The sequence below is a fragment of the Tachypleus tridentatus genome, chromosome 5 (genome assembly GCF_004210375.1).
Source record: "Tachypleus tridentatus isolate NWPU-2018 chromosome 5, ASM421037v1, whole genome shotgun sequence".
Lineage (NCBI taxonomy): Eukaryota > Metazoa > Arthropoda > Merostomata > Xiphosura > Limulidae > Tachypleus > Tachypleus tridentatus.
Window position 1 is genome coordinate 37,762,272 of NC_134829.1, and position 19,987 is coordinate 37,782,258.

General features: G+C 37.0%; 1 protein-coding gene and 2 long non-coding RNA genes across 4 annotated transcripts in view; 2 read left to right on the forward strand and 1 right to left on the reverse strand.

Annotated features, from left to right (window-relative positions):
- Positions 1–19,987, forward strand: part of LOC143250955 (uncharacterized) — a 151,275-nt gene that overhangs the window by 76,440 nt on the left and 54,848 nt on the right. The window lies entirely within an intron of this gene.
- The window catches only part of LOC143250954 (protein tiptop-like), a 109,271-nt gene that overhangs the window by 62,435 nt on the left and 26,849 nt on the right, over positions 1–19,987 (forward strand). The gene's annotated exons all lie outside the window — the stretch shown is intronic.
- LOC143250266 (uncharacterized) lies at positions 10,608–17,321 on the reverse strand. Its single transcript, XR_013028115.1, has 3 exons — positions 17,199–17,321; positions 12,078–12,654; positions 10,608–10,974 (listed from the first exon to the last, which is right to left on the reverse strand). It is a non-coding gene; the product is annotated as an uncharacterized LOC143250266 (long non-coding RNA).

Genomic DNA, 19,987 nt, shown 5'->3' on the forward strand with positions numbered 1-19,987 from the left:
ATCTGTAGACTTACCGTTGTACCAGCGGGGAACTGGCAAAGGATGTTGGCATTTTTATTTTTCAATATGTGTTTCCTTTTTTTTTTTTCAAAACCAATACTGTAAAAAGTGAAGATAGTCAAATAAAGTAAACTACGTGAAATGTTTCAATGGTTAGAATTTGTCGGTCGTGTTAAAATTAATTTATACAATTATCTTATTTGCATTTGCAAAAAATATTTTTTGTTCACAATAGCGCCCTTCCAGACATAATGTAAAATTCCCGTATTGAGTTTCTGTTGAACCCACAGATGTGCAATAATTCAGATGTTCGATCACTGGTCTTTCCAGTCCTCTTTTGTACTACCAAAACAAAATGGCGACAAAAATTATTCCATTAGCCAATTTTTTCACACAAAGCTTATTTCTTGTTTAAATATTTGATCGTGTCTCTCTAGCCGTGATAACTGTTTGACAACGCCGTGACGAAGAGTGCACGAAGGACTGAATGGATGCATGGGTGAGCTCTAGACGTCACGTTACGTTAAGGCTTCCTGCTGTTTCAAGGTGTTTCTCGGTTTCTTCTTATGTAATTTGTTACCCATTACCTTACAGTAATTTTCGAAAGGGTTGAGATCTGGGTTGTTGCCCGAACAGAGCAATGTTTTGACCCTTTTCCTACAAAAAACGTCTTTCACATGAAGCAATGAAATAAAACCTGTTATGGCTTTTCATTGAGTTAAATTTCCTTTAACTTCATGTCTCTCAGTAAGGACCTCCATTTATAGCTAAAAAAAAGCCCATATAGATGCAGATGGAATAACTAGACATTATACCATCACCCGTGAAATACTTGTACCTATACGTGTTAGGGATTTAAAAATAAAATAAAAACAACGATTCCGAGAACACTGTGGAAAGATTTAGATTTATTGTATCATAAATTTTTTCATCACTTTATTTAGATATATTTCTCCCTCGTCGTTTTGTTGGTTATTTTGTTTTATTTTTACAATTTCGCGCAAAGCCACACAAGGGCTATCTGCTCTAGCCGTCCCTAATTTAGCAGCGTAAGATTAGAGGGAAGGCAGCTAGTCGTCACCACCCATCGCCAACGAATAGTAGGATTAACCGTCACATTATAACACCTCTACATCTGAAAGAACGCGCATGTTTGGTGTGACTGGGATTCGATGCCGCAGCCCTCGGATTACGAGTCGAGCACCCTAATCACGTGGACATGCTAGTTATTTAGTAAGATATACTTCAATTTTTTGTATGTTAATGGTAACCTGTAGCATTACTACAACAACAGAAATTATAAGTATCAGTTATCCCAAGTTGAAAGTCATGTTCAGGGTCATGTGGTATTTGAGGAATGTCAGTTGCAGCTTGATGGATATTAATAGTGTTAATGATGATGATGGAAAATAGCGAAAATTGATTATATCTTGTAACATACAAGCAAATTTCCTGGTTAGAAAAGTTTAGGGTTTTTCGAAGATCACTGTAGATCGAGAAGTTTAGGCTTATTTTTAGGTTGATGAAATAGTTTGTTGAGTGATATTTCAATGGGTCGAAACATTCGTGTTCCTAAACATAGTTGCCAGTTCTCGTATTTTTGTTATTATGGAAAAATATTTAGGAGCCGTGAGATAAATGTTAATTTAAAACCTTTATAAGTACTTTGCAGAGAAACCCTTGAATTAGAAACATCTGTGGTTAGGAATCTTCTTGATGTCCTATTGTTTATGGCTCGACATGGGCAAGTGGTTAAGGTACTCGACTCCTAATCTAAGGGTCACGAGTTCGAAACCCTGTCAAACCAAACATGCTAGCCCTTTCAGCCGTGGGGGCGTTGTAATGTTATGGTCAATCCCACTATTCGTTGATAAAAGAGTAACCCAAGAGTTGGCGGTGGGTGGTGATGAATAGCTGCTTTCTTTCTAGTCTTGCACTGCTAAATTAGGGACGGCTAGAGCAGATAGCCCTCGCGTAGCTTTGCGCAAAATTCAAGACAAACAAGACAAATCCTCACCCGGACGAAAGTTATGTCATTTCATGATTAATGAAAGGTTATCGTAAGATATGAAAAGCTACTTCCCTTATATGTAATTAAAACAACGAAAAACACGCAAAATCGTTTATACGAATTGCAAAACGCAATATGGAAAACTAAAAATTTGTATCTCCCCATGAACCTAACGAGTCTTCATGCCCAGTTTGGTGAAGATTCATCTACAGGGAGCAAAGTGATAGTGAAAACGCCACTCAAAACTGCCAAACATAAAATGCAAAACCGCATGGATATGACGAACCTCAGTACCAATTCTTATGAGAATACATCCACCTTACGAAGTAATTAGAACAGATAGTAGTATTATACTTACGTAGATAGTATTCAAGGAACTTCAGAAGGTTCATGTCTTATTTGTAATGCTATAAAACAAAGTTTTCCGGTCAAGATTGTGAAAAAATGCCGTTCAAAAGAAAAGAAAAATGAACTTGGAGGGATATTAATTTATTTATTGTTATTAAAAGACATCTTATGTGTTTTATTAAAATTATAAATTATTAATAGAGTAGTTATTGTATATATGTTCCCCGTTGGTACAGCGCTAATTCTGCGGATTTACAACGCTAATATTAGAGCCTCGATTCTCCTCGGTGTACTCAGCAGATGACCCAATGTACTATAAGGAAAAAACACACACATTTTATATATACAATTACGAATAAAAACGTTTATGTGAAGACCGACTGTTAAAAATTATATTACCGATTATTTTACACAGACTGTTAAAAATTATATTACCGACTATTGTATAAGAATTATTGTATTTGTGTAAACTTTGAAAGATATGCATGGTACTTAGCCACACGATTAGTGTTCGTTTATCATTACTTCATGTATTAAAGAGCCAGTCTATCACCCACTATATCTATATGCAAATTCAGAAATTATTAGTTGATATTGTAATTATGTCAACAATGTCTAAACGGTCCCTCAAAGTAATGAAATTACTCCTAACAATGAAACAATTGTATAATTTACAAGCAGAATATGGACCGGGCTTACTATAGAAATCTAGATGTAAACTTTATTAATGAGCAAAATAATTTCACAGGTCACTCGGAAAGGGGCCCGGCATGCCAAGCGTGTTAAGGCGTTCGACTCGTAATCTGAAGGTCGCGGATTCGAATCCCGGTCGCACCAAACATGCTCACCCTTTCAGCCGTGGGGGCGTTATAATGTGACGGTCAATCCCACTATTCGTTGGTAAAAGAGTAGCCCAAGAGTTGGCGGTGGGTGGTGATGACTAGCTGCCATTCCTTTAGTTTTACACTGTTAAATTAGGGACGGCTAGCGCAGAAAGCCCTCGTGTTGCTTTGCGCGAAATTCAAAACAAACAAACACTAGGAAAGAGCACTTTCGGAAGTTTAAATGGTTGTTTCTTGTTTACTTTACGATCAGATAATATTCCAGAACTTTAATTCTTATCTGAAAAATTTAATATTTGTAATCCTACAAATTGTACCTGCAAGGGAGTTGTCCCTGACCATAGTTGTGTTTAAAAATATGTTCTTCCCGACTACGATTGTAATTGTAAAGCCATCTATCCTGACCACAGTTATTATTAGAAGGGTGTCCACTCTGACAATAATTGTCTTTCCAAAAGTTCCATCCAGGCCGCAACTGTACTTAAAAGGGCGTCCATCCTGAATACAATTGTACTTATAAAGGTGTCCTCTCTGAGTAAAATTGTATTTCAAGTGTTTTCACACTGACCATGATTCTATTTGACTATGAGAGGCGTGTTTGAAAATGAAGTTATCGTAAAAGTGTGTTTATAACGCAAGTTCCTGCAAAGCTGTACAAAGACAAGCTGCATTAGACGTACCCAATTTTAAACTGTTAGACTGTGTGGAAGACAGTTAGCTAGTCTCCCTAACTCTTGTGTTAACCTAACCAAATAATTGGATTTCACTGTGGCTATGATAACGCACCTATGTCCTCAATGATGGTGTTTTTATAGCAATGGGATGCCAAGCATGTACTTTCTGAATCAGTATGCTAACCACTTCCGTACCTATAGTAAAAGAAAAATAACGACTTTGCTGCTTTTGTCCGAGCAATTAATTTGCTTGCTTTCCAGCACAACGCTTCTCAGGGTCCCTTTGCACTAAAGTTGTCCCTGATTTTGAACTAATAAACTTGAGAGAAGGTAGTTAGTAAACAGCATCCACCACCAACTATTGGACTATTCTTGCTGGAACGAATAGTGGAACGTAATTTTCGTTGTTGTTGTTGTTTTGAATTAAGCACAAAGCTACACAATGGGCTATCTGTGCTCTGCCCACCACGGGTATCGAAACCCGGATTTTAGCATTGTAAGTCCGCAGACATACCGCTGAACCACTGGGGGGGGTTACGTGATTGTCACCGTTATAACGCACACATGGTCTGAAAATAAGGACCACGATAATGATAAATAAACTAATTTACGGGTCCATAATAGTTCAACAGTTAACCACTGAGATGCACCCGGACCAGCGAACGCAGAACAAACAGTTCAGATGTTACACGTACGTAGAATCAGTCTTTGTTCAGACACAGTTTCCTTTATGACAAAACAGAAATTTGTCGTTTACATCTCAAGTAACTCAACAACAGGTCAAACAGGTTTTTTTTTAATAACGCGTAAATAACTGGACTGTCTATCGGTGCTCTAAACCAGCCTATAATCCACGCAGTCTTTATTTTCAGTTGCAGTGTAGCTAGCAGGAAAATAGATTTCTATTTCACACATTACAAATTGCTCGTGGGTGTGTTTCTCAAAATGAACCCACATACAAAACTTGGGGATATAAGGAAGTTCCATCAAGTGGGCATTCTGTGTTTTACTCCTATGTTTTAATCAGTGATTAAGCCTTTTCTTTTTTTTTCATTTGCCAAGCTCTGAAATAATTGCCTAATTAATTCTACTCACTCTCGGGAGCCACTACCTCGAGAACGTGCGATTCAACATAGTGCAAAGTAATTCGCTTTCAAGTCAGTTTGAGCTTCATTTCATTTGCTAAGTATTTTATTATTGTGGTTATGTAGGATGAATCGGGTATAGGGGAAAATATTTTAAAAAGTCCAAAGTTTTTTTAGCGGGTATTCGTAAACTACGTGCTTTTCGCTGTGTATATATGTGCAAGAGTGTATGGACTTTCAGAGGATGTTACTATGTTCAAATGCTTGACGCTGTATACAGTGTAGATATACGTACGAGTATATTGGAATTATCTTTATATAGTATGTTTTTGTTTCAGTGCAAAACCACATTTAGATATCTACCTTGCTTACTGCGGAGAATCGAACAGTGAATTTTGTTATAATTGTACAAACGTACCGCTGACCCGCCAGGGGACTGGTGATATGTATAGGTGGTATATATATATATATGTGTGTGCATGAGTGTCTGGCGGCTTTTTTCAGATAACATATACAGTGGAGCGCCATTAAGCCGCGGACCAATAAACCGCGAAATCGCTTAAGCCGCTATAGCAAGTCTTGTCCCAAAAGTTTTGATGTATTAAATCTACTACCTGGCTTTTTAAAGTTTCTCACACTCTTCTTGTCTTTATAACTTCAAGGGGATATTTAAAAAGGATTTGCTTTAATTTGGGAAATAAATAAAATATATTACAATAGAAATCGACCGTTAATCTACCTTATCCGCTCACTATGTCAGCTTTATGGAGGCCGCCATTGTTACCGAATCACACCTCTCCATACATTAAAGTTATTCCGCGGTAAATCCGTGAAAAAAGTGATCAATAATTAAAGTATTATTTTTAATTCGATAATCCGATATTTTTATGGAATTGTATAAATATTGACCACAAACCCAATAGAAATCACTTCAGTTTCTGAATTAATAGTGAGCATATCATATTGACATGGCGGCCCGCATGTAACACGGGAAGACGAAATTTTACAGGGAAAAGCGAACCATCGCAATGCATTGGTTGTTTGTGTTAAAACGGCACTTGTCAATTGTATCTGAATAGTCTATACATTAATATTATAATGATCACGCAATGGCCTGGATGAGGCTCCTCGGCGGAGCTGTTGGCGACTTCGGCTTTTCAGTCACAAAGGTTTAAGCCGCGGTTAAGCAGGTTGACCCCCCAAATACCGCGGCTTAACGGCGCTCCACTGTATATATTTAGTTTAATTCCTATGCTTAAACTTTTATTAAAAATCTGTAATTCAGTGTCTTTTATACTTTCCATTTGAAGCATTCGATCATCAGAACTGCTTAGAAATTTCTCTTTAACTCGTGGCAGAATACGTCATCAACCTGAGCACTATTCGTCTTTTGTGGTGTGTTTTTTTTTTAAATTTTGAATCGGTAATTATTTACAGCTAGTTCTTTTCATTAATTTAGAAGTGCATGTATATATATATATATATATATAGTTCGACAGATTGTATTTTCAAGGACGTACCTGTCTTCCTCTAACTGTTAGCGTGTTGTGACCCTGAATTATAAAAGATCTCGTGGCTCACGACACCTTGTGTCAAAAAAAGAGCTAAACACTTTGGAGTTCGAACATGCGCTATGAGAATGATGGTGAAATTATATATTCGCTCACATTATTGGTTTACTTTATTCTAAATTTCGCGTAAAGATACTCGAGGACTGTTTGCTGTAGTCATCCTTAATTTCGCAGTGATGAACTAGAGAGAAGGCAACTGATCAATATCTCCCACCGCCAACTCTTGGGCTACTATTTTACCAACGAATAATGGAACTGACCGTACCATAAAATGCCCCTACGGCTGGAAGGACGAGGATTCGAACCCACTACTCACAGATTCCGAGTCGAGCGCCCTTACAACCTGGCCATGGTAGGCCCGATCAGATTATTAATAGTAGTCCAAGAACTGGCGATAGAGGCTGTTGGATAGCTGCCATCCCTCTATAGTCTATTAGCTCAAGATCGGGATTAGTTTTGCAGTTTTGCACAGAAATACTGAAGCAAACATTTTAAACTTTTATATAGTTGAATTCTAGCCTCCACGTTTCACCACCAGTTGCAACTAAATCGTTAAGCCTTTTGATACTGAACTCCAGTGTTTCGAATCATATTCACGAAATTTATCATATATTGCGAAACTTCCCAATTTTGCCAGGAAGTTTGAAAAAAAAAAGACAATACACAGTTCATTACATTTGATTTATGCGTCATGTTCAATGGGGTGTATCATAACGTTGTGACTTGAGACGATTGGCAAATATCCAAATATGACGCGCAAGGCTTCTAAGAGGGAAAAAGAACAAAATAGGTAATTTTAAGATTCGACAAACTTTGTTGAAAGCTGTATCCAATCTTGTTACGACATCAGGAATACTTTTCTGTATATAAAATATTATATGTAACACAGTCGTCATACGATGGCTCAGTGGTCAGCTTAAGATCTTAGGACACCAGAAATTAGGACTCGTTCTCTGCAATGAACACAGTGCATCTTTGTACTTAAACGAGCTAGCGTAAATATACGACTATTTTTCTATATATCTATATAAAACTCGGCTGCCTTTCGACTTCTGTAGTATCAGTATCCAGGGTTATCCTATGAAATTCGTGTTTAACAATTTGAAATTTTACCCTGTACTGCGAACAAATTAACAAACAAAGAGACAACAACATTATTTGACTCGAGCTGTTATTGGGCAATAATAGTGTGACATAACGGAAGTATGTAGCAGCGATCGACAATATTATCATTTCTGAACCTGGTTATAAGATGTTATTTCTTTCATGTGCAGATAAACGTGACCTATATATTTTATATCATCATATCGGATCCTTGAAACAGCAACTGTTTATAAAACTGTACCCTGAATAACTTAAACCTTTTAATAACTCGTTATATTAATACTGGTTTCACTCTTTCCTTATAATTCTAGAAATTAATTTATAATTTTATTAAAATAAAACGAAGCAACAACGCTGATTGTTAGTCCAAAAATTTAAATTTCGCCTTATTTGGTTATTTGTAGTTAGGCACAAAGCTACACGATGGGCTATCTGTGCTCTGCCCACCACAGGTATCGAAACCCAATTATTAGCAGATAAACACACTTGTGTCGCTCAATATTTGACTGTATAATGTAGTTTAATAGTTTGTTTGTGAAGTTCTCAGAAAGCTACACGAGGGCTAGCTGTCCCTAATTTACCAGTGTAAGACTAGAATGAAGGGAGATAGTTATCACCACCCACCGCCAACTCTTGAGTTACTCTTTCACCAACGATTAATGGGATTGATCGTCACGTTATAACTCAACCATGACTGAAAGGGCACGGATGTTTAGTATGACGGGGATTCGAACCCGTGATCTTTGGATTTGTAGTCGAGCGCCTTAACCACCTGGCCATGTCGGGCTGTTCTAATGGAGCTGCAGCATATGTATAAAACCAATAAATCTCTGTGTCGCAAAATGGGTTGGATGGTTGTTTTTGAATTTCGCACAAAGATACTAGAGGGCTATCTGCGTTAGCCGTCCCTAATTTAGCAGTGTAAGACTAGAGGGAAGGCAGCTAGTCACCACTACCCACCGCCAACTCTTGGACTACTCTTTTACCAACGAATAGTGGGATTGACCGTCACATTATAACGCCCCCACGGCTGGGAGAGCGAGCATGTTTGGTGCGACCGTGATTCGAACCCGTGACCCTAGGATTACGAGTCGAACGCCTTAACACACTTGGTCGTGCCGGGGTCCACCAGAACGGGACAGAGAACGCGAAATAATAAATCGCGCATCAAAAACAAACAAAATAAGCACAAAGTTAACATCAGATTTATATCAGGTGTATAAAAACTAGCTTCTCCTGTTTGTTTCTTGTTGTATAATTTATGTGTATCGCAATACTTTGTAAAGGAAACTGTATAAAGTTCGAAAATTTTCGTAATTTATAAAGACAGTTTTGTTTTTAAAGGCAAAATCCTTTTATTTTCATTTTTCCATAAGACACATTCTATTGTAACTTATGCAATATGTGGAAACGAGATACAATTTTTAAAATGTTTTCTGTGTTATCTCTATTAGTACCTGTGGCCCGGCATGGCCAGGGGGTTAAGGCATTCGACTCGTTATCTGAGAGTCGCGGATTCGAATCCCCTTTGCACTACACATGCTCGCCCTTTCAGCCGTGGGGGCTATATAATGTGACGGTCAATCCCACTATTCGTTGGTAAAAGATAGCCCAAGAGTTTGCGGTGGGTGGTGATGATTAGCTGCTAAGTCAAGGACACTTCACTATTCTCGTTATTTGCTGTTCTGTACACTGGGATATATACTTACAGTTTTATTTTGATGTACAGAAAATGACTTCTTTAATCGACTGGCCTTCTGATACTTATACCTGAAGTCTCACTTCTACATATTCACCGAAATTACTTTTTTTTGTGACATCATCTGTGACATTCTAGGTGTTTCTTGTACTGCTTTAACCTCTTGCGCCCTCTACCAAAGATATATACTGAAATAACGTTAACAATATTGGCTGTTAGTTTGCCTAGTATTAGATAGCTGTAATACGTACGATGAAGTAATTAGATATAATAGTGAGAAGTTCCTATGTTTATGTTCATCACCTATAATAAGGTTTTCTAGCGTACATAACAAAGTGTTTTTTTATTAACATTCTTCCAACATACGTCATTTTGAAAACCACGCGGTAGGCCATGAGTAACATGGTTGGTTATACTAATCAGGTAATGTAATGACGTCTACTTTTCGTTAGCTATAAACAAGCCCATTCGTTGACAGATCGCATACACTTCAATCAAATTTGCGGAAGTCGGTACTGAAGGCAAGCCAGTTGATGAAGAACAGGTTTTGCGAGTTTAATACATATATCGTGTTGTAATTCGTGGAAAAATGTCCAATTTCCAGAAACTCGTGTTTGTCTAAGGTATATCGACATGAGCGTTAATATTTACTTTTTGGTGCGCAGGCCGCCTCCTCAATTTTTAGTGAACTGTATGAGGTCATTGAACTGTCTTTTGCCTAAGCTAATGCTTGATAGTCTAATTAATTAAAAATACAAGATAGTGCAGACGCTCATTCATATTGCTTTCGTAACGGACCACCAGAACACTTTTAGTCTTGAATTCATTACGGGTGTGTCTACCACATTCCTATCTATGTATGTATACATTTGCATTTGTAAAGTATCGAAAATAATTTTCCTATGACATTTCCAGTGTTACTGGGGCGCACGTGATCCATGGTTAGCGTACTGATTTGTGGATCAAAGGTTATCAAGACGCAATACCACTGAACGCGACGCTCCGCGTTGTGCTTATAGCTGTGTGCGCGTTACAGAAGTGACAGTTAATTCTCTAATTCGATTAAAAGATTCGCAGAAACCCTTGTCATTGGCAGGTGTTGCTGGTTGACTGTTCCTTTCTGGTCAGAACGTCTAAATTAGAAACGACTATGCCTTAATATAAGGATCTTCCGACCTGACCGTTTAGCCCAGGAGTGTATAAGATGCCGTTCGCGAAGTGAAAATTCAATTTAGCACATGATTTATTTTTGCACTTAAATAAACTAGGAAACTTCAATGTTCCAATTAGAAATTACACTTTAATAAATTTTAGGCTTTTCAATAATAATAATAACTTTTCCTCTGTTACAATTTGTCTGTCGATTAATGATTGCTACTAATTTTCATCAGTGCGAATTTACGTTGGGTTTAAGCAGACCTTACAAACCGCTGTACAAAATATTGTTAACCCTAATGGCCACAAATTCATTTATTTTACTAGGGGCTAATCGAATTTTGTAAGAACGATCTTCCAGGCCTCCTGCCGCCCTTGGAACGACTTACTCCTTTGTAGATTGTGTTCAGTTTGATGGACACCATGATTACTTAGTATTGCCCAACACCGTAATTTCGACACGACCTCGTGTCTTTGGGCGCCATCTGGAACGTAACCAAAGTTGAATTAATATAAAAAAGCTGCAGCTATATTTTATAAAACGTCAATGGAATGTTACTACACCAAGAGTATAATTTAAGCAGAATATAGGGGGAAACAATTATCAGATTCAGAATACAAAACAAAACCTTTCAACCACTGGTCTTCATTAAGATGTGTTTGTTTCTGAAATTCGTTTATGTAGTCATGTTTTCTTCACCATCTTGATTAAATCGGTTTACAATCTCACATCTTGAAGTATCACATTAGATAGACTTATATTGTTATCATTTAAACTATAATTGATACAGGATGACTGTTGCTCATGAGATTTAGCATTGCCTGGTAGATAAAACTTCGCCTCGCAATCTGATGGTCGCGGGTTCGAAGTCCCGTTACCGAACATACTCGCTCTTTCAGCTGTGTGGGCGTTTTATAATGTAACTGTTAATCCCACTCTTTCTTGGTGAAAGAGTAGCCCAAGAGTTGGCGATGGGTGGTATTGATTAGCTGCCTTCCCTCTGGTTTATAACTCCTAGATTATGAACAGGCAGATAGCTTTTCTGCAGCTTTGTGTGAATTTTCAAACAAATCAAGACGTTACTTATGTCTGTAAAGTGTGTAATGTGGAACGTTTTTGGCGTGTTTTCAGAAAAAGAAATTGCTATCTTTATCAACATTCAGGTGCTGAGAGACTGAGGCTGCATATAAGGTTATAACGTAAATTTGTTTGTTTTGGATTTCGCGCAAAGTTACTCAAGGGCTATCTACGCTAGCCTCCCTAATTTAACAGTGTAAGGCAGCTAGTCATCACCATCCACCCCCCAACTCTTGGGCTACTCTTTTACCAACGAATAGTGGGATTGACCGTAACATTATAACGCCCCCATGGCTGAAAGGGCGAGCATGTTTGGTGCGACGGGGATTCTATCCCGTGACCCTCAGATTACGAGTCGAACGCCTTAACCCACCTGGCCATGCCGGGCTATAAAATAAATAGATAGTATTTTTGTTTGTCGTTGTTCGCATAGAATTAACAATTTTAAATGCATTAGAATTAATTTATTTAGTGCTAGTTATGCATCTACAGTTAAATAAAAACCCTTACTTTAAACTTGGTTAATTGGTTCACTTGTTCTTGAAGGTGAGTTAAGTCCTGTTTGATGATTATTGTGCTGCCCGGTAGTAGATAGCCTCATGTGGCTTTTCTATAAGAAAACACACACTCACTTATTGTGCTGCCATCTATCAAAACTTTAAAAACTAACTTGTCAGACATGTTTTTAAACAACAACAAAAAGAGTTAATCGACAGAAGTAGATAGGACGACATCACATTTAACGTATATTTTTATCGATCAAATTCTTAACACAACTTGGCGGTAAGGTCCTCAATATACCATATAATCATCTGGTGGTTTAGAACTGAAAATGTGACTATAAATCACTTTATCTTTGAGCAAAAAGGAATAGGATAAGCAGCAGGTGGAAACGCACACTTTATAAATGAGGCTGCCGAATGAGTTTTGGAATTACAGCCTTAACCTCTTCGTGATGCAATCGTGTGTGGATGAGAACAGTGAGGGCTCTGTTTAGGGCCATATCATTCCAAGTCGGCGTCATCTGCACTCATCCAGCTCCTACGCTGATTGGTTGATGATCAGCAAAGTTATTTTGGGTGTGAACCTGTGGAAGAGATTTGGACAAGATGTGTGTAAATGTTAAATTATACCTAGTGGAAAAAAACAACAACACATAAACTATAAGACATCGAGACCAGCGGCGAGGAACTTGAAAACCATTTCGTGCAAAAAAGGGGTGAACGTGGCTCAGATGGAACGCTATCCTGTAAACCAGTATAAGCCACGATTCAGCGGCTAGTACTGACAAAAAGAGAAAGTTATGAAGAAACCAAACAAGTTTACTAAATCATTCGTTATTATCATGGCAGACTAAATCCTAAAATATGTGAGTAATTGGAGTAGGGGAAAAAAACAACTGAAGTTGTTAAAGTTATGCCAAACAGAATTACGTCGGATATTATTTTGAAGTTCAAAATAGTCCACTGTTTAATAATAATTGTATAATATGCATTTTTCATACTTATTGGCTCTCTCTAAGTTTTTACTCATCTGTTGTTTTTCCATTGGCTCTTTCATTCTACGTTTTTCCTCTCTATCTGTTACTTAATGTCTTCCAATCCTTTAGCAATATATTAATCCACTTTCTTTACTTTTTTAAAAATTTCGCGCAAAGCTACACGGGGGTTATCTCCGCTAGCCGTCCCTAATTTAGCAGTGTAAGACTACATGGAAGGCAGCTAGTCATCACCACCCACCGCCAACTCTTGGGCTATCCTTTTACCAACGAATAGTGGGATTGACCGACACATTGCCAGGCCAATCCCCTTTCTATTCCACGTTTTTGTTTATAGAATTTTCCCTCCCTTTTCTAATTCGTATATCCCTTTCTAATTGGATGTTCTGTTTCTCTCCATCATGTTCGTTCACACCACACGTTATTCTTTTCTTTCCTTCGTCTGATGTTCAATCTCTCATTTTCTTTTTTTTCATATATTGGTTTTCTCAGTTTTTTTCAAGTCCCTTTTCAGTGTTTCTCGTTCAGTTTCGATTTTCTATTCCTGGTTTTACTATTATTCCTTTGGAACTAAATACTTTCTTTTTCTTTCCATTTCGCTTTTTTTTTTTTTCCACTTCTGTTTTATACTTTCCCATTTACGTCTGTCTTAATGCTCTAATCTTCCACCTTTTTTTTACTGTTGCTCATTCTGTTTTCTAATTTTTCTTGTCTAGGCAACAACAGTTGCGCAAGGTTTGTAGAATTTTGAAAGTGTGAAATCTGGCTTTATCCAGTTTGATTCTTTGTTTTTGAATCTCGCTCAAAGCTACACGAGGGCTATCTGCGCTAGCTGTCCCTAATTTAGCAGTGTAAGACTAGAGGGAGGCAGCTAGTCATCATCACTTACCGCCAACTCTTGGGCTACTCTTTTACCAACGAATAGTGGGATTGACCGTCACTTATAACTCCCCCACGGCTGTAAGGGCGAGCATGTTTGATGGGATGGAGATTTTTTTCAGTTACAAAATCGTTGAAGACCTCGATAGAATATGTAAAGATAACGTCTTAAATGGCTACCTATATTTATTTACGTATTTCTTACTTTCAATGTCGTTGTGATTTGTTACCTCGTCAAACAGTCTTTTACCATTTTTTAGATTTCTTAAGAAAATCTTCAATTTCAAATTTGTATATGATCGCGTATCCACTTCTATCGGTTATTGAAAGACTGATTTTGCCTTTTTTTTATATGAAACAATGGAACACTGTTTGTCGGACAGATGGATAATGCCGACTAGTGAGTGCCAGGCGAGCAGAATACACACAGACACCGCCTGCTCTTGATCATTTGAAGCGTGTATGCGTAATGGCTTTTCTACCTTGTACTCCATTGCCTGGCCTAGCTGGTAGTAAATGACTGCCAATAAATCATGCCACGAGATATTACTGCTCAGAGCAAGCATTTGGCAAGCGCTGGATTCAGAAAAAGAGAGAAGCAGTTACATTCTATTACACGTTCTACTCAGCTAGGCTTTCAAGTACGTGAGTTGCATGCTGATATCCGTGTTGTTGCTCGCGTGGCACATGCTTGACATCATGTACCATGCAGAGCTCTTGAGCTGATTGCTCCTTAATACACTGAAGACTCATTACCGTCAGTTGTCTTGTAGTTGCCGCGGTAAAAAATAGTCCCCCCCCCTCCTGTCCTAGACACCATAGGGTGGTCATGTAGTCGTACTCTTAGAACGTTTTTGTTATTGGAGGGGTGGAGTTCTGTAATGAGGTAGCTGGTGTATTTAATTTGTTTTGATGGAAAGTATGGCTTCACTTTCCTGTTGTTGTTTTGTGTATGTGTTTTAACGGCAGTGTACTTGTCAATACGCACTTGATTGGTTTGCACGTCTCAATCGCTGCCTCAGATGTAAAGCACGTTTGAACATAGTTACAAATGGTATTTTTCATGCACACTTATATATTCACTTTCACATGTGTGCACCACACTGGATAGGCCCTATGTCGTTAACTTAAAGAATACGAAGTATACATGAGCTGATTTTATTTACACAAAATTCTCTTCAGATGTAAATAGTGATTTTAATGCACTAAAACTTTAAATAACAGATTTGAGTCAATGCCAGCTAGTTATTGTTAGACTATGCTTGTCGTACAGACATGACAAGGAAAGTGTTGTCTTTGTAAACGACACAAACAACTTTTTACTTTGATCAGTACCTCTCTTTACTTTGAGTTTTAGCACCTCTCTTTCTTTGTTCAGCAACTTTCTTTACTTTGATTTTTAGTACCTCTCTTTCTTTGTTCAGTACCTCTCTTTACTTTGATTTTTAGTACCTCTCTTTCGTTTGTTCAGCAACTTTCTTTACTTTGATTTTTAGTACCTCTCTTTCGTTTGTTCAGTACCTCTCTTTACTTTGATTTTTAGTACCTCTCTTTCGTTTGTTCAGTACCTCTCTTTACTTTGATTTTTAGTACCTCTCTTTCGTTTGTTCAGTACCTCTCTTTACTTTGATTTTTAGTACCTCTCTTTCGTTTGTTCAGCAACTTTCTTTACTTTGATTTTTAGTACCTCTCTTTCGTTTGTTCAGTACCTCTCGTTACTTTGATTTTAGTACCTCTCTTTACTTTGATTTTTAGTACCTCTCTTTCGTTTGTTCAGTACCTCTCTTTACTTTGATTTTTAGTACCTCTCTTTCGTTTGTTCAGTACCTCTCTTTACTTTGATTTTTAGTACCTCTCTTTCGTTTGTTCAGTACCTCTCTTTACTTTGATTTTTAGTACCTCTCTTTCGTTTGTTCAGCAACTTTCTTTACTTTGATTTTTAGTACCTCTCTTTCGTTTGTTCAGTACCTCTCTTTACTTTGATTTTTAGTACCTCTCTTTCGTTTGTTCAGTACCTCTCTTTACTTTGATTTTTAGTACCTCTCTTTCGTTTGTTCAGCAACTTTCTTTACTTTGATTTTTAGTTCTTTTCTTTCGTTTGTTCAGCAACTTTCTTTGCTTTGATTTTTAGTCGCTCTCTTTACTATGATATGTAACTTTCTTTACTCTCATTAGTACATTTTTGTTAATGTTTAAGATGAACCGGTAAATTCATTTAATTAGTTTTAGCATGAATATTTTTTGCCCATCACAAAAAAAAAAAATTCTAATACTACAAAACGCATTTAATGGATCTAGAAACTATCTGATGTTGTCAAATTAGTTTATTGAAACTTATCTTAATGAACATATATAAATTTCTTTAACTTTTTAATGTATTTTCATCTAGTCGCTGCATTAAACTGTTTGAAGAAATGCAAGGTTTTGTGAATCTGTAGAAGTATTTTTAAACATGAATTTGCAACTGAAAATGTTCAGTAAAATAAAAACCGAATCAGTTACACGTTCCGCTAGAAATACTTTTAGTTATTCGTGTATAGGTTTAAAGTTCTATATTAAATAGACGTTTTCGTTCATTATTTATTTAAATTATACGTAATTTTCTGATAAAAAATACTTGTAAGATTAATTTGATAGGTTTTAACGGCGGCGAAAGTGCTTCAAAGGCCTTGTTCAAGAAGTTTTATCAATGTAATATTAAGAAAACAGTCAACCGTATCTTTGTCTGTAATCTCAAGAAAGTAGCCAACGTTAATGGTGGGATTGTTTTCATTTCTATCAGTCTTCTACCTTTTATGACTTTTTATTTGTGATAAAAACACGATAATCTACAATCTCTGTTCCTCGAGTTCTAATTCCAACGAACGTTTGCTGTAATACATCGGAACTGTTTCGATTAATATACAGCTTTCATTTTTTTAAAGTTGTTTATGAGTCGGATTGGTTACATTTATCACCTATGGCTGTTATGGTTCTTCAAATCCGCGAGCTCATCGAGAATTTTGAACTCAGCCTTCCATAGTTTTTGTCCCCATAACCTTGGAACAAGAGGCTTCTCGTGAACAATAAATTTAGAGAATAATATTACGGCGAAATCCCGTGACCAGCTATGAAGGCGGCTTTATAGGAGTAGGGGTCGGTTGATTTATATCCGTCGTTAAAGTTTCAGAATTTAGTCGTTGTCGTTCTTGCGTGTCATCAGTCATACTTAAATTAGATCTTAGAAAACTATTCTCTCAAAACTTCAAACTTACTTAGCTCAGAATTTCTGTACGCTCTAGTTTACTCCATCTGCAACAACGCATTAACTTTTTCCCTCCCCCTCGTGATATTAGTTTTATCTATCTCAGAGCACCTCGCACACCATGTGATCTATTTGTCCAATAGTATTCGTTTTGTCTATTACGAAACCAGCTGAAGGTTGCGGCAAACGACATGTGGTCGCGAAATACACTCGTGTAAACGTTAGCTAAGTTGGTCGAGTAGCGCCCTCCAGTGGGAGAACTGGAAGGCAAGATTGAAACATCAGGAACTTGAAAGGAACTTACCTTTAATTTCTCTAAAGTTATCAATGATTCTTTGACATTTTATACGTGGATATGGTGTTTTTAAGCATCAGTGATGATTTTTTAAGAAATAATTATATCAATTTAATTTTAATTCAGTTCATAATTTTCCAAACAAGAAGCGCTAGCAGTATATTGATATAAATGTTTAGACCATCTTTAATTGCTGAACAAACTAATATCCAATGTAAAACAACGGCTCAGAATTGGATTAAAAATGAATCGTGACCAAATATTGATAGAGGCCAGTTTTCAGCCATACAATAAACTAAATTATATCAACGTTTGCCACAACTTGTTACTAATTACCACCAGTATTCATCCACAATCTCTGGTTTGCACAAAGGGTTCAAACGGTTTCTGATGAAACACCCTTCGGTATACAACGCCACCTTGTATGTACATATTTTATCAAATTATTTTATTTAACTTGAGTAGATAATGCTACACGTTAACCTTAGAACTAATTAATAGGCTGTTTTAATTCGTTAGAGTACCAAATGTTGCTGTTGCTCTAAGCCTGTCACTGATAACTCATGAACGAGTTGGTATGAACAAGCAATTCCAAAGGACTCTTTCTAAGGACAACACAAGTTCCACCTAGTGGAAAAAAGTATCAATGAAAGCCCTTTTTTTAGCTAGTGACAAGTTCCCCTGGGGGAACGGCGATAAGTTTAAGAACTTGCAATCCTCAAATACATGTCTCGATTCCCGCAGCGCGCACAGCAGAGAGCCCAATGTTGCTTTTCTCTAAAAACACAGACAAAAACAAACCGGTTGACAAGAGTATTAATGAAAATTTTAACGCTTTATTCTACATAGTGGCAAACATATTAATAAAACCTCTGATATGTTACAGGGTGTAATCAAATTTTGTTAATGATTTATGTTTTACGTTTCAAAACTATCATATCGGTAAAAAATATACGTATGTTAGAAATGTCGCATCAAAACAGTTATATGTACTAAATCCTAATTATTCTGTGAGATAAATTGTGTCTTATGCTTTCTACTTGATTTTATTTGTTCAGCTAATAATGATTTAACTTTAGATATGTTTTGAAAACAAGCATAGAAACGGCAGTAAATGTATGTATACCTGTGCATTTTAAACACTATTAGTGTTAACACTGGAGTAATATTTTGAAATGAAAAACCATTTAACAGACTAAACCTGTATACGATGGAAACAAACCATCCTGTTTTAATAAAGTGAATTCAGCGTCAACAGATGCTTATCTGTTGAAAAATTACGTATTTTAACTACATATATTACGACAGTTTTTCCAAAAGGCTGTCATAAATTGTTGAAATCAGGAAATGAAAGTACATGGATCAACTTGGCATAGTGACACCAAATACTCTTTAATGAACTTCAATGCTGTGGACAAGCTCTCTGCTGAAGTGGTTTACGACATATTTACTCACAGTAAACTACTACTAAATATCATATCATACGTGCGCACCGCAAGCCTAATGAAATACTACAAACATTTATATCCTGAAAAAATCAGATAACAATCGTATTGCTTTGCGTGAACTATCAATAAATATGCTACGTAAAACATAAAGGGTGCAGGGTTAACACTCTGTACAGCACTAGTCCTTCAAGCCCTTAGCATTCCCAGTTCGCGCTATTAGCTAGCTATTCGTGTAGGTGTCCACACCCACTGTTTTAGCTTGTTGGTTGATGCCTGTCGTACACAGGTAGAACCGAAGAAGTTGTTGAAACAATCTCTTTGGGAAGGTAAAAAACAACTTATATTCAATTAGAACCAACAAGTGTGCTTCGCAGTGGCTCAGCTAAAAACCGGATTTTGATATCCGTGGTGAGTGCAACACGGATAGTCCATGTTTTGTGCTTATTGACAAACAAACAAACAATCTTTTACGTGAATCGACTTTTCCCTGAAATTTTGACTCTACAAAATCATTCCTGTTTTTATATTTTAATGCATTATATTATCCTATATTCAGCCTATATTATATATCATAAGTTATAAAAAGACTCTCTGTTCAGAGAATGTACATGGGTTTCTGGGTTAAGTGATTGTCAAGCAGGGCAACGAGCTGAAGTGAACAAGAAAAATTCGACAAGGGTTCTCAGATCAATAATGGTGGTGACTAAGTAAGGGAAGTGAAACGGTACAGCGAACCTAAAAGGAACGTTCAAAAGCAGACAAACAGACGAAATGATAACAGTGGAACTGAACTCGCGAAGGAAAGCGTGGCTCAGCTTGGTTTTCCGTGGAAGCTAATTACCTGTCTAGCATAACATTTGGGCATTAGGTAAGTTGGGCCTATTAAATCAAGTTGAATACTTGATTGAAAGACAAATCAAGGTGGGAGGCGTGTGCCATATTTTGTTATACTTTTAATTTTCCTTATCTGATTCTAATTCAGTCTCCGTCAACATGATTTCTAGTTGAATATTGATAAATAATCAATATTTTTATCGTTTTTTTATGTAAGCTGTA